Source organism: Chrysochloris asiatica, unplaced genomic scaffold (genome assembly GCF_000296735.1).
Source record: "Chrysochloris asiatica unplaced genomic scaffold, ChrAsi1.0 scaffold00016, whole genome shotgun sequence".
Classification (NCBI taxonomy): Eukaryota; Metazoa; Chordata; class Mammalia; order Afrosoricida; family Chrysochloridae; genus Chrysochloris; species Chrysochloris asiatica.
This window is the reverse complement of record NW_006408534.1, coordinates 18356034-18367157: the sequence shown is the minus strand read 5'-3', so window position 1 is coordinate 18367157 and position 11124 is coordinate 18356034. Positions and strand designations below refer to the sequence as shown.

The window sequence follows — 11124 nt, the reverse complement described above, 5'->3', positions numbered from 1 at the left end:
TGAGGAAATGCCATATTGTTTTCCAGAAAGGTTGGACCATTTTGCAGTCCCACCAGCAATGCAGGAGTGTCCCAGTCTTTCCACATCCCCGCCAACATTTATTGTCCTCTACATTTTTTATCTTTGCTGTTATTGTTGGTGTGAGATGATATCTCATTGTTGTTTTGATTTGCATCTCTCTAATGGCTAATCGTGAACATTTCTTCATATGTTTGATGGCTGCCCAGATCTCTTCCTTGGTGAAGTGTCTGTTCATGTTCCGAGGCCTTGTTCTTGACAATGACTTCAAGGCACTTTGGATTTCTTTCTTCAGGATCACTGGCTCTTGATCATATACTACCTCTTGAAATGGTTGAACATCATCCATTTCTTTTTGGTACAGTGTGTCTGTGTATTCCTTCCATCTTCTTTTGATACTTTCTGCATCATTAAATAATTTGCCCAGAGAATCCTTCAATATGACAAGTAGAGGTTTGAATTTGTTCTTCAGTTCCCTCAGTTTGAGAAATGCTGGCCTATTCTTCCCTTTTACTTTTCTAATTCTAGGTCTTTGCACATTTCATTATAACATTTGATTTTGTCTTCTCGAGTTCACCTTTGAAATGTTTTGTTCAGAGGGCTCTTGTACCTCCTCCTCACTTCTTCCATTTGCTTTAGCGTCTCTATGCTGGACAGCAAGTTTGCTTTAGCATCTCTATGCTGGACAGCAAGTTTTGACTGATGATATGGAGTTTTCCCACTATCTCTTTCCACAGATGTAGTCAGTTTAATTTCTGTTTATTCCATCTGGTGAGGTCCACTATACAGTAATATTTTGTGTTGTTTAAAAAAGGTGTTTGCAATGAAAAAGTCATTGGCCTGGCAAAATTTTATCATGAGATCTCCAACTTCATTTCTATCACCAAGGCCTTATTTTTCAACTACTGATCCCTCCTCTCTGTTTCCAACTTTTGTATTCTAATCACCAGTAATGATCAATACATCTTGATTGCATGGTTGATCAATTTCAGACTGAAGAAGTTGGTAGAATTCTTCAATTTCATCATCACTGGCTTTAGTACTTGATGTGTAAATTTGAATAATAGTGGTATTAACTGGTCTTCCTTGTAGGCATATAGATATCATCCTATCCAAGTCAGTGTTGCACTTCATGACTGATCTTGATATGTTCTTTTTGATGATGAATACAATGATATTCCTCTTCAATTTGTCATTCCCAGAATAGTAAACCATGTGATGGTCAGATTCAGAATGGCCAATACCAATCCATTTCAGCTTACTAATGCCTATGATATCCATGTTTATATGTTCCATTTCATTTTTTATAATTTCTAATTTTCCTGTATTCATACTTTGTATGTTCCATGTTCTGATTATTAAGGGATGTTAACAGATGCTTCTCTTCATTTTGAATTGTGCCCCATCAGGAAATGAAGGTCCCAAGGGTTTTATTCCATTGAAGTAATCATGGTCAACTCTACTTTGAGGAGGCAGCTCTTCCCCAATCACATTTTGAGTGCCTTCCAACCTATGATGCTCTACTTCCAAGACTACATGTGACAATATTCTGGCGCTATTCATCATGTTTCAGTATTCAGTAATCTGGTGCTGACAATTTTCCATGGTATTCACAAGGTTTTCAGTGACTAATATTTAGTCCTTCTTCTTAGTCTGTTTTCTTCTGGAAGTTGAGCTGAATCCTGTCCATTGTGGGTGACCCTGCTGGTATTTAAAATACCCATGGCATAGCCAAGAATGCCCAAACTTGCAGATAGTACCCATTTGACCTAGTCTCAATAGCTTGATGATCAGAACTCGACTAGAGAAAGATTAAGGAAACCAATTTTTGATAAAGGAAACAAGTGTAAATTGCTATAATTTGATGAACTTGACCCATAGTTATGGATGTAGTAGCTCAAAATACCAACTGAGAGGGAAGGAGTCTTCACATCAAGTATCAATTCTATCCCCTCTGTATACAGGAGTGATAGTGGTTGGCAACTTAGACACTGACTACCTAAAATGAGGAGGTGAAAAAGGCATGAAGTGACTGGTTCACAAGTTTTCAAGAGGGAGTTTAGTTTCAGAGTGTGTGGGGGAAGGTAGAATCCCCACTTAATAGTTTTCATCTTGTCTAGATGGGTCTGGTGAAAAGAGATGGGGATATGATTCCTATGATTCAACAGTGAGTAATTGTTATCATGACTAATTGCGATGGTCTCAACTGTAAAGGTAGAAGTTTTGTAATAAAAAAGGGGAGTAGTTAATCTTACAATCCAGGAACAGAGGACCCTAAGGCCATCAAGGAAGAAGAACATGAGTGGAATGTGGGACCCTATCCAGAGAAGCAGTGATGGAGGCAGAAAGGCAGACACTGAGAGAGGGGTAACTGAGGACTCTAGATTCATGGAAAGAGAAAGACTGAGTGCTTGCAGCCAGGATGCAGGCTTATAGGATGTGCCCTTTGGTTGTTTAAATGATTATATATTCCTGAGTGTTTTTGTGTACTTCCCCACCCTCCCCCACATAAAAAAAAAGGGAAAAGAAGCAAATACTATTGAATGATGATGCGCAGAGGAGATTGTAATCATTGCAATGAAATGATGAGTGTAAAACCAATGTTCTCCCATGCAAACTATCACTCAATTCACAATAAAAACTTTAAAGAAGAAGAAAGAAAGAAAAAAAAAATACTCGTAGCATAGCTTCCAGAAATACAAGCTACCACAGTACAACACGTTGACAGATGAGTGGTGGTTTCATTCATAGAAGGAATGAAAGGGAGTAAATAAAATGCTCTCTATGCAAAGAAGACACCAAAGAAGGAGAAAATCACAGCAAAGAGGGGGGAAATGCTAGAATAAATCCTGACATATCAGCAATCACAAGAAATTTAAATGAATCAAACTCAGCCATTAAAATCCAGAGTGTCAGATTGGACAGAAAAACTAAATCTAATTATATGCTACTTACAAGAGACATACTCAAAACAAAAAGACAGAAACACTGAATGTAAAAAGATAGGGGGAAAGATTTATCAAATAAATATCAATAAAAAGACAAAATGGGGTTTAGGAGGAAAAGAATTAAAGACAAAGATCTTCTCTGCCTATCTTAGTTTCTTAGTACTGGTGTAATAGAAATGCCAAAAGTGGGTGGCTTTTAAGGAGAGAAATTTATTTTCTCACAGTTCAGAAGGCTGGAGGTCTGAATTGAGGAAAGCAGCTCTAAGCAAAGGTCTTCTCTCTCTGGGGGAAGTTCTTTGTTGCCTGGAATTTCTTAGTCCCTGATAGTTCTTACTATGGCATCTGTTGTTCCCTGTTTGATCTTGCTTGTCTCTGTGTGTGTGCTGTTCCTTACATCATTCAGGTTCAGGTGTGGCGCTGTATGGTAAGCACTGGACCAGAAGGTCAGTTTAAACTGCAAGGTCGTTGGTTCAAACTCACCAGCAACTCTTCGGAAACTCTATTCAGAATCTCCATGAGTCAGAATCAACTTGAAGGCACTTAACAACAATAATAAGCTAACTACAAGGTCAAGCCAACCAGGAGGTCAGTGGTTCAAAAAGCCAGCTGCTCCTGTGAAACCCTGTACACAGAGTTGCTTCTACTCAGAACTGGCTCAATCAATGAAACTTAACAACAACAATGGCTCTGATATGGTCTTATTATCAAAACAAAGAAACTCACTTGGGTCCCCAAATTTAATTATATACTCATTGTTGTTAAGTGCTATGGAGTGGATTCCAACCCATAGGGACCCTGTATAGGGTTTCCAAGGAGCAGCTGGTGAGCTTGAACCACCGACCTTGCAGTTCAAATGATTATATACTAGGGGGCTTCAAAACCTTCATTGAAAAAAAATCCATTATCTTTTCTTTCCATTTTTCATGAACTTTTTTGAAGCCCCCTCACATTGAGGTGAGGGAAGGGATAAAGGGGACAATTCAATCCATAACATTACCTACTAATAAAAATAATATTTTCTCAGGAAGATAACATAATTCTAAAATTGTTTGTATCTATTAAAACAATCTTAAAATATATAAAGCAAAATTTGATAGAAATATGCAAAACTGGCAAATCAACTACCATAAGCATCTCTCAATAATTATTAACACATTAAGGTGAAAATAATCAGTAAAGATAGATGATTTGAATAACAAAATTAAAAGCTTGATGTACTGGAAAGACAGAGCACCCCACCCACATGCTTTGTTTCTTATCTTCACTTCCTCATCTTCTATTCCCATCTACCTCTCTTTAACCAACTGCCACCACTCATAACAACCCTCTGAAATGACCATCACAATTGACCTTCCAATTGCCAAATCCTTATTCTTCTACTTTGAACACTACTGACTATTATTCTGTCTTTGAAACTCTCACAACTTGGCTTCTATGACCATACATTCCTGTTCCTCCTAGCTCCAGGGTGCTCATTCATCATTTCTCTTATGTGTTTGGCTACATCTGCTGGTCTTCCAGGATTTTGTCCTCATCTCTTCCACATGACCTCTCAGGGAACCTTATCTCATACCATGGATTTCTGTCAGAAATGCAAGTTTAAGAGGATAGGTTTTAGTTCAGTAGTCAACACAGATGTGAAACAGCCCACAGCCTCCGTTAGTGAGCAAGTACCCTGGCAGGGTTTGAAGTAAGAAGGAGGCAGGGAGACCTGAAATGGTGACAGTGTCCCCAAATTTCAGAGCAGAGATGTGTGTCTTACTCGCCTTTAAAACTAGTTCCATGTCTGTAGAAGATACTTATATTTAATCAAATATGATTACTTTACTGAGTTTTGCAAGTTCTCCAGAGAGCTCCAGATATACAATCTACTGAGAGAAAGTTTTCATCAATTTATTAACTTCATCAAGAATTTTTGGCACAGATGAGAAGCTCTGATCCAAACAATAGCCAAGATTACGGTCAAGAAGTCAATCTAAAATCACCTCCCAGTGAGGTCACTACTTGGACACTTTATTTACTGCCTTGTGAAACAAGAGCATTGTCCAGATTCATAAACTAGGGTACTCCTGTTCATCCCTGCCCCCACCATGCTTCCTGGTAAATAAATATCCCTCCCTTCACCATCTACACGGCAGTGAACATGCCTTAAGTCCCTGAGTGAGATAGAGCACAGGAGCCTTTGGCATCAGTGACTGTGGATCAGAGAAAGCCATGTTCTGGGCAAAGGAAAATAGTCATTTTTACAGACATTTTGTAAGCACATAAGCTAAACTTCAAGGTACTAAAAAATCAGTCCCCTGTTCTTTCACATTCCTGCGGCAATAGAAGTTCATTTTCTCATCATATACCATAAATTACAGGTTGAAAAGGTGGGTCTCATCTGAGTTTGGCCTATAAATAGGGGATCTTCCTTTGCTTCCTCAGAGGGGCCATTCTAAACAGTGGCTTAGCTCAACATATCTCAGGCAGAGGAACAAAAATGCAGGAACGGAAATCAAATCTCCTTCCAGTGAGCCCAAGGGCAGAAACTGGAGTTTTTCATGATTCTGAGTCAGAGAAGACCCTACCCAGTGCACACATACTTTTCTATAAGGCAACATCTAGCTAAATCCACTTCTAGTCTCTCTTCATCTCTCTTATGCACCCCTTCTGCAAATAGCTTCCAGCGCTGCCCCGGCATCTTGTAAAATAAAAATCAAAGCTGAGCAAATAATTTCAGACTCATGTTTAAACCTTTCTAGGTCCCTGAATTCATTGCCTCTTAAAGTGAAAATGCTTCTGCCAGAGGCTCCTGAAGCCATTCAGGGATTACAGTAACCTCCTCCCCACTGGTAGCTGAGGAGCTCTGATAGCATGTTGTTGTTATTAAGTGCCATCGAGTCAGTTCCGACCCATAGAAACCCTGAACAGGGTTTCTGAGGCTATAAATCTTTACGGGAGCAGAAAGCCTCATCTTTCTCCCGCGGAGCAGCTGGTAGTTTCGAACTGCTGACCTTGGGGTTCACAGCCGGGTTCGTAACCACTACACTATCTAGTGGTTCTAAATTGGACTGATAACCTCAAGTTCAGCAGTTCAAAACTACCAGCTATTCCATAGGAGAAAGATGAGATGTTCTGCTCCCATAAAGATTTACAGCCTCGGAAACCCTGTACAGGATCGCTATGAGTCAAAACCAACTCCATGGCACACCACCACCACCACCTCCCCTATGTATTGTGAAGATGTATTGTGCTTAGCCTTTATGGAGCTCCTCACAGAGCTTTTAATCAAACATCAACATTATTTATCACCAGCCATATGCCTGACAGAGTCCTGGTGTGGCACTGATGGATAATACACTGGACTGCATAGTTGATTTGAACCACAAGGTTGGCAGTTCAAACTCACCAGCAACTCAATGGAAACTCTATACAGGATGGCTCTGAGTTGGAACCAACTCAATGGCACTTAACAACAATAGTAATATGCCTGTCACTAAATAGATGCAAAGGTGGATGGACAACATGAATTTTGTCCTCAAAGAGCACATAGTCAAGTGGAATAGACACACTGAACTCTGAAACAACAGAGTAAATAATATGTTGTTAGGTGTTAGACAAAGTGGAATGGACTGAAGACACTACTGGAGTTCAAAGGGAGATCTGAAAAGACAGGCTTCATAGTGGAGGTGGGAACCTGACTGGTAGGTTTTAGAAATACCTTAGGAAAGATGAAAGGCAAGTACCTTAAATAATGAACCCAGCATGAGCAAGGGGACAAAAGTAAAATGAAGATCCTGCTGAAATCATGAATATGTGTCACCTAGCGTAGTGGTTATGAATTGGGCTGCGAACCGCAAGGTCAGCAGTTCAAAACTACCAGCTGTTACATGGGAGAAAGATGTGTTCTGCTCCTGTAAAGATTTAAAGCCTAGGAAACCCTACACAGGGCTGCTAGGAGTCAGAACTGATTCCACGGCACACAGCCACACATGCAGAGGAATTCAATGTCCAGTTCTCTGGGAAATGGACCGCTGGAGGCATCTCAGTGGTCTAAGTGTAAGACCATCTTGACTTGACCCACAGTAGCAACCATGAGAATGGAGATGGCAGTACTAAAGGGAGGGATCAATCTTAGAAGAAATGCAAACAAAATACTCCTTAGAAGCAATGATGGCAAGGCTTTGGCTTTTTTTTTATCTTGGACAGGTCATCAGGAAGGAATAATTGATAGAAAAGGGCATCATAGTTGATAAAGCAGAGGGCCAGTGAGGGTGATAAGAATCTTCAATGAATGAGATGGACCCAAACATAACAGTGATCAAGAAGATGGCACAAGAATGGCACATTTCATTCTGTTATCCATAAGGTCTCCATGAATCAGAGCCAACCCAACAGCTACTAACAAATGATACAATTTAGTTACTGGTTGCAGGGATACATGAAGGAAAGGGTGGAGTTGAGGATGCCTTTGACATCTGAGGAAGAAAGAGTCCTGAGATGCAGGTGACCACTGCAGGTCCCACAGGCAACCTTCTCCCCAGAAACCAATTGTCTCTCCCTCCACATTTATACCTCATCTTGGTGTAGGATGACTGTAGGATGCTGAAAAACTATACCCCAGCCCTCAGTGCTTCCTGCTGACTCTAGCTTGGAACAACTTGTTGGGGGTGAGGGGATGCGGGAAAGCTGTAAATCACAACTTGGCACCTGTCCCAGCACTTCCCTGCCCCACTATGTGGGATCCAGGAGGAAAGTCAAGGAAGAAATCCCTTCTGGAGAGCCAGCCATTAAGAAATGTCATTCTGTCCCTGGGGATCCTATACTCCTCAATTGTTCACCTCCAAAAATCTCAACTGCAATCACTGACAACTTCAAACATGAGATACCACAGCTCACACTGAAAGAGTGGGAGTAGTCAGAAAATGGGCACTGGGTGAATCCTTGATGGGAGGTGGTCCCTTAGCTCCTGAGATACCTACAGGCTGTGGTATTACTTGTTTGCAGGTACACTGTGCAGGTGCCAAGTGTCTGTCATACACTGACATATTTAATTCTTCAAACAACCCATTGCTGGCAGTGCGAATCATACTTAAATCTCACGCATTGGTGTGGACATGCAGCAGTCAAATACCCCACTCATTGCTGGGGAGCTGAGGAGTAGTGGAAATTGTACAACTATTTTGGAAAACTGTCTAGCAGTATCTATTAACGGTAACCATGCATACACTTTATGACCCAGTTTCGCCATTTCTACATCTATACTTATCTTAGGCTGGGTTTTCAAGAGAAGTAAAGTCAGTGAGACATATTTATATATAAAGAGAAGTTTGTGTCAAGGAAATGACTTACAATTGTAGAGTTTCAGGTCCCCAGCAGAAGAGAGAGAGAGCCTTTCCCGTATGCCCATTGTATTGGAAGCAGGCTACAACCCCAAGGAAGCAACCCTTCAATTGACTGACTGCTCACAGCCATTCATCATAGAGCTAACTATGTTAGTATTAAGTTTAATCACCATGGGAGTAAGCACATCTTAACAGCTAAACCATGGGAAACCTGGCTTATTCAAGTTGACACAGAACCCTAACTATTAACAGTATTCAACAGAAATATGTACATAGGTACATTAAAAGGCATGTACAATAGCAGTGCTACTCTTAGAAACCTACCAAATTAAACGGGAATGATGGAAGGAACTCCAATTACATACAACATGATGGAAGACTTTCACAAGCATGATGCTGAAACTAGAGACTAAAGGCAAAAGACTACATGCATTTTATGATACTATCTACAAAAAGTTCAAAAACAGACCAAAATCATCTGTGCTGTCAGCAGTCACATTAGAGGTTCAACATGGCATGGGGAATAGTGCACCCACTGCATCTCCAAGAGGACACAAGGAATTGGTCGTGTTCTGTTTATTGAATGCGGCTGGTTTCACTGGTGGGTACACTCTGAGAAAATGCAGTACACATTTGTATTTGTAGCTTTTCTTTATGCATGTTATATTCTAATTAAACAGTAAAAGAATTAAAACTCCAAATGTAAGAAAAACTACTATCTACATTATGGAAAACAAGATACAAGAATTTAAGTAATGTTCCCAATATTAGGTGATCAGTAAATGTCACAGACAGGTTCTGAACTGAAATAATCTAGCTCTAGGGTCCAGCTACTTATCTATTATTCCATGCCACCTCTTAGAAGAAGAGGATATCTTGTGCAAACCCTATAAAATCTTAAGCACTTGGCACTTAATAGGTGTCCAGGTCATGTCTTATAGTAAATAAATCTTACTGAAGACTATGTCCCATGAAGAATGATCCCCATGGTCTATAAGAGCCAGATCTTAAGGACAGATGACTTATATCAGACATTGGATATATGTTTATATCACAGACATTAGAAATGATTCTTTAGACCTAGAAGAAGCCATTTATCCCCCTTCCCGCGCCACCTCATAGTAGCTCATCCATTTTAGAGACCTCATAAAATGGATTTGTCCAGGCCTGGATTTCCTCTGGGCTGAAGATTTTTGTCAAAAGTTGGTGATGGACTGTGTTCCAGGTACTTGGAAAAGCTATTTAATCCCGGCATTTTAAAAGATACCTCCAGGCCTCAAGGACCAACTCACAGGCCAAGAGGCTGCTTGATGGATTCAGAACACATACTATGGGATGCCAAATCAGCAAAAATCAAATTGGACAATCTTTTCTTTAAAGCGCTGGTGCCTGACTTCAATTCATTTATTTCACAAGCAAGCTGCTTCACGATCTGGGTAGCCAAAGGTGAATAAAACACAGCCCATGCCCAGAAGGAGCTCACACTGGTTTATAGAGATCAGGCATATAAAATAGTCAACCTAATCTTTATAAGCCTCAGAAAATTCCTATCTCATAGCACTGTTGTGAGAATTAAATGAGATGATGCAGGAAAACGTTGGCACGTAGCAAGCACTTAATAAATGTTAGCCATGGTTCTTATTACTTGCAATAACATTCTGCAGAAGTGTGTGTATGTACATTTCAGTAAGAATTCAAAGGAGAAAACAGTCTATTTCAGTGGTGATCAGGGAGAGTTATATAGACACCCTGCTCTATCACGGGACACTTCACTGGGACATTTGCTTGGAATGCCAAGAGTGTCAGGGGCCACTTCTACCCCCACCAGCCTAGGCTTCAATACTTGCTCAAGCCACAGAAAACAAGAGAAACCCAGGTCCAAAGACATTCAGGACATATACGTCCAGACAGCAGATGTTCCAGCCTCTCTGTGTCTGTTCTTCAGAGAACTCTGGTGCCTAACAGCTAGCTTCTCACTGTCAGCTTCCTTGTCCAACATATCCAAGCAGAGACTGCCACTGCTATATTCTGCCTCAGCTCATATGTTCCCTCTCATCTCATCACTCCTGTAACTTTCCAGAGGCAGATATGGTTTTTTGTTGAGAGGTGGATGTTGGCCACCCATGACCCAAAGGAGCCCATCTGTGTCTTTCCTCACTCCTTGCCTCATTCCTTCTCAGGAATCTCATCTTCAGTCCTGGGGTTCACCAAGGAAAGACTTCTTTCCTAATCACCAGATAACTTCTCACATGACCCCAGCCCTGAGCACAAGAAAGTCATCTGGGAAGTGTGTCTCCCCTCCTAACTTCCCAGGGTAGAAAGAGCTAGTGCCTGTCAGACACGTGGTAGAACCGTCAAAAGTACATCAAAACAGCTATCTATATTTTTGATGTCTAAGTCATAGCTGTATTTTTTCTGGGCTAGTGTAAAAATAATAAAATACCCATCAAGATAGAAAATAAAATGAAGAAAGCACTTCAATGACATTGTGTAAACAAAAGCCCCCTTTCTGATTCCTAGCACTCTCTCAGAAGTAACCTCTATTTAGTTACATCTCTCTTTTTTTTCTCACTCTGTCGCTCATCCTACTCTTCTCATTTCCTTCTTTCCCATATGTCTGGACCTTTTTTCCATACTTAACTCAGACTTCTTGAGAAAAGTTAAGCAAGAGTCAGCAGAGACTTTCCCTAAGAGAAACTCATATGCCAGTTTCCAATGGTGGCTCAGCACCATGAGATATCTATTGGGGGCTGGGGTACAAGCAGAATTAGGGTGCTTAGAGTGCCAGATGCTCCGGTCTTTAACTGACTGACCCCTTACCCCACTTCACA

The 11124-nt window shown here is 40.7% G+C and overlaps 1 pseudogene; it reads right to left on the bottom strand.

Annotated features, from left to right (window-relative positions):
* Positions 1 to 5649, bottom strand: part of LOC102814761 — a 104153-nt pseudogene extending 98504 nt beyond the window's left edge.
* Positions 5650 to 11124: the final 5475 nt, after the last annotated feature.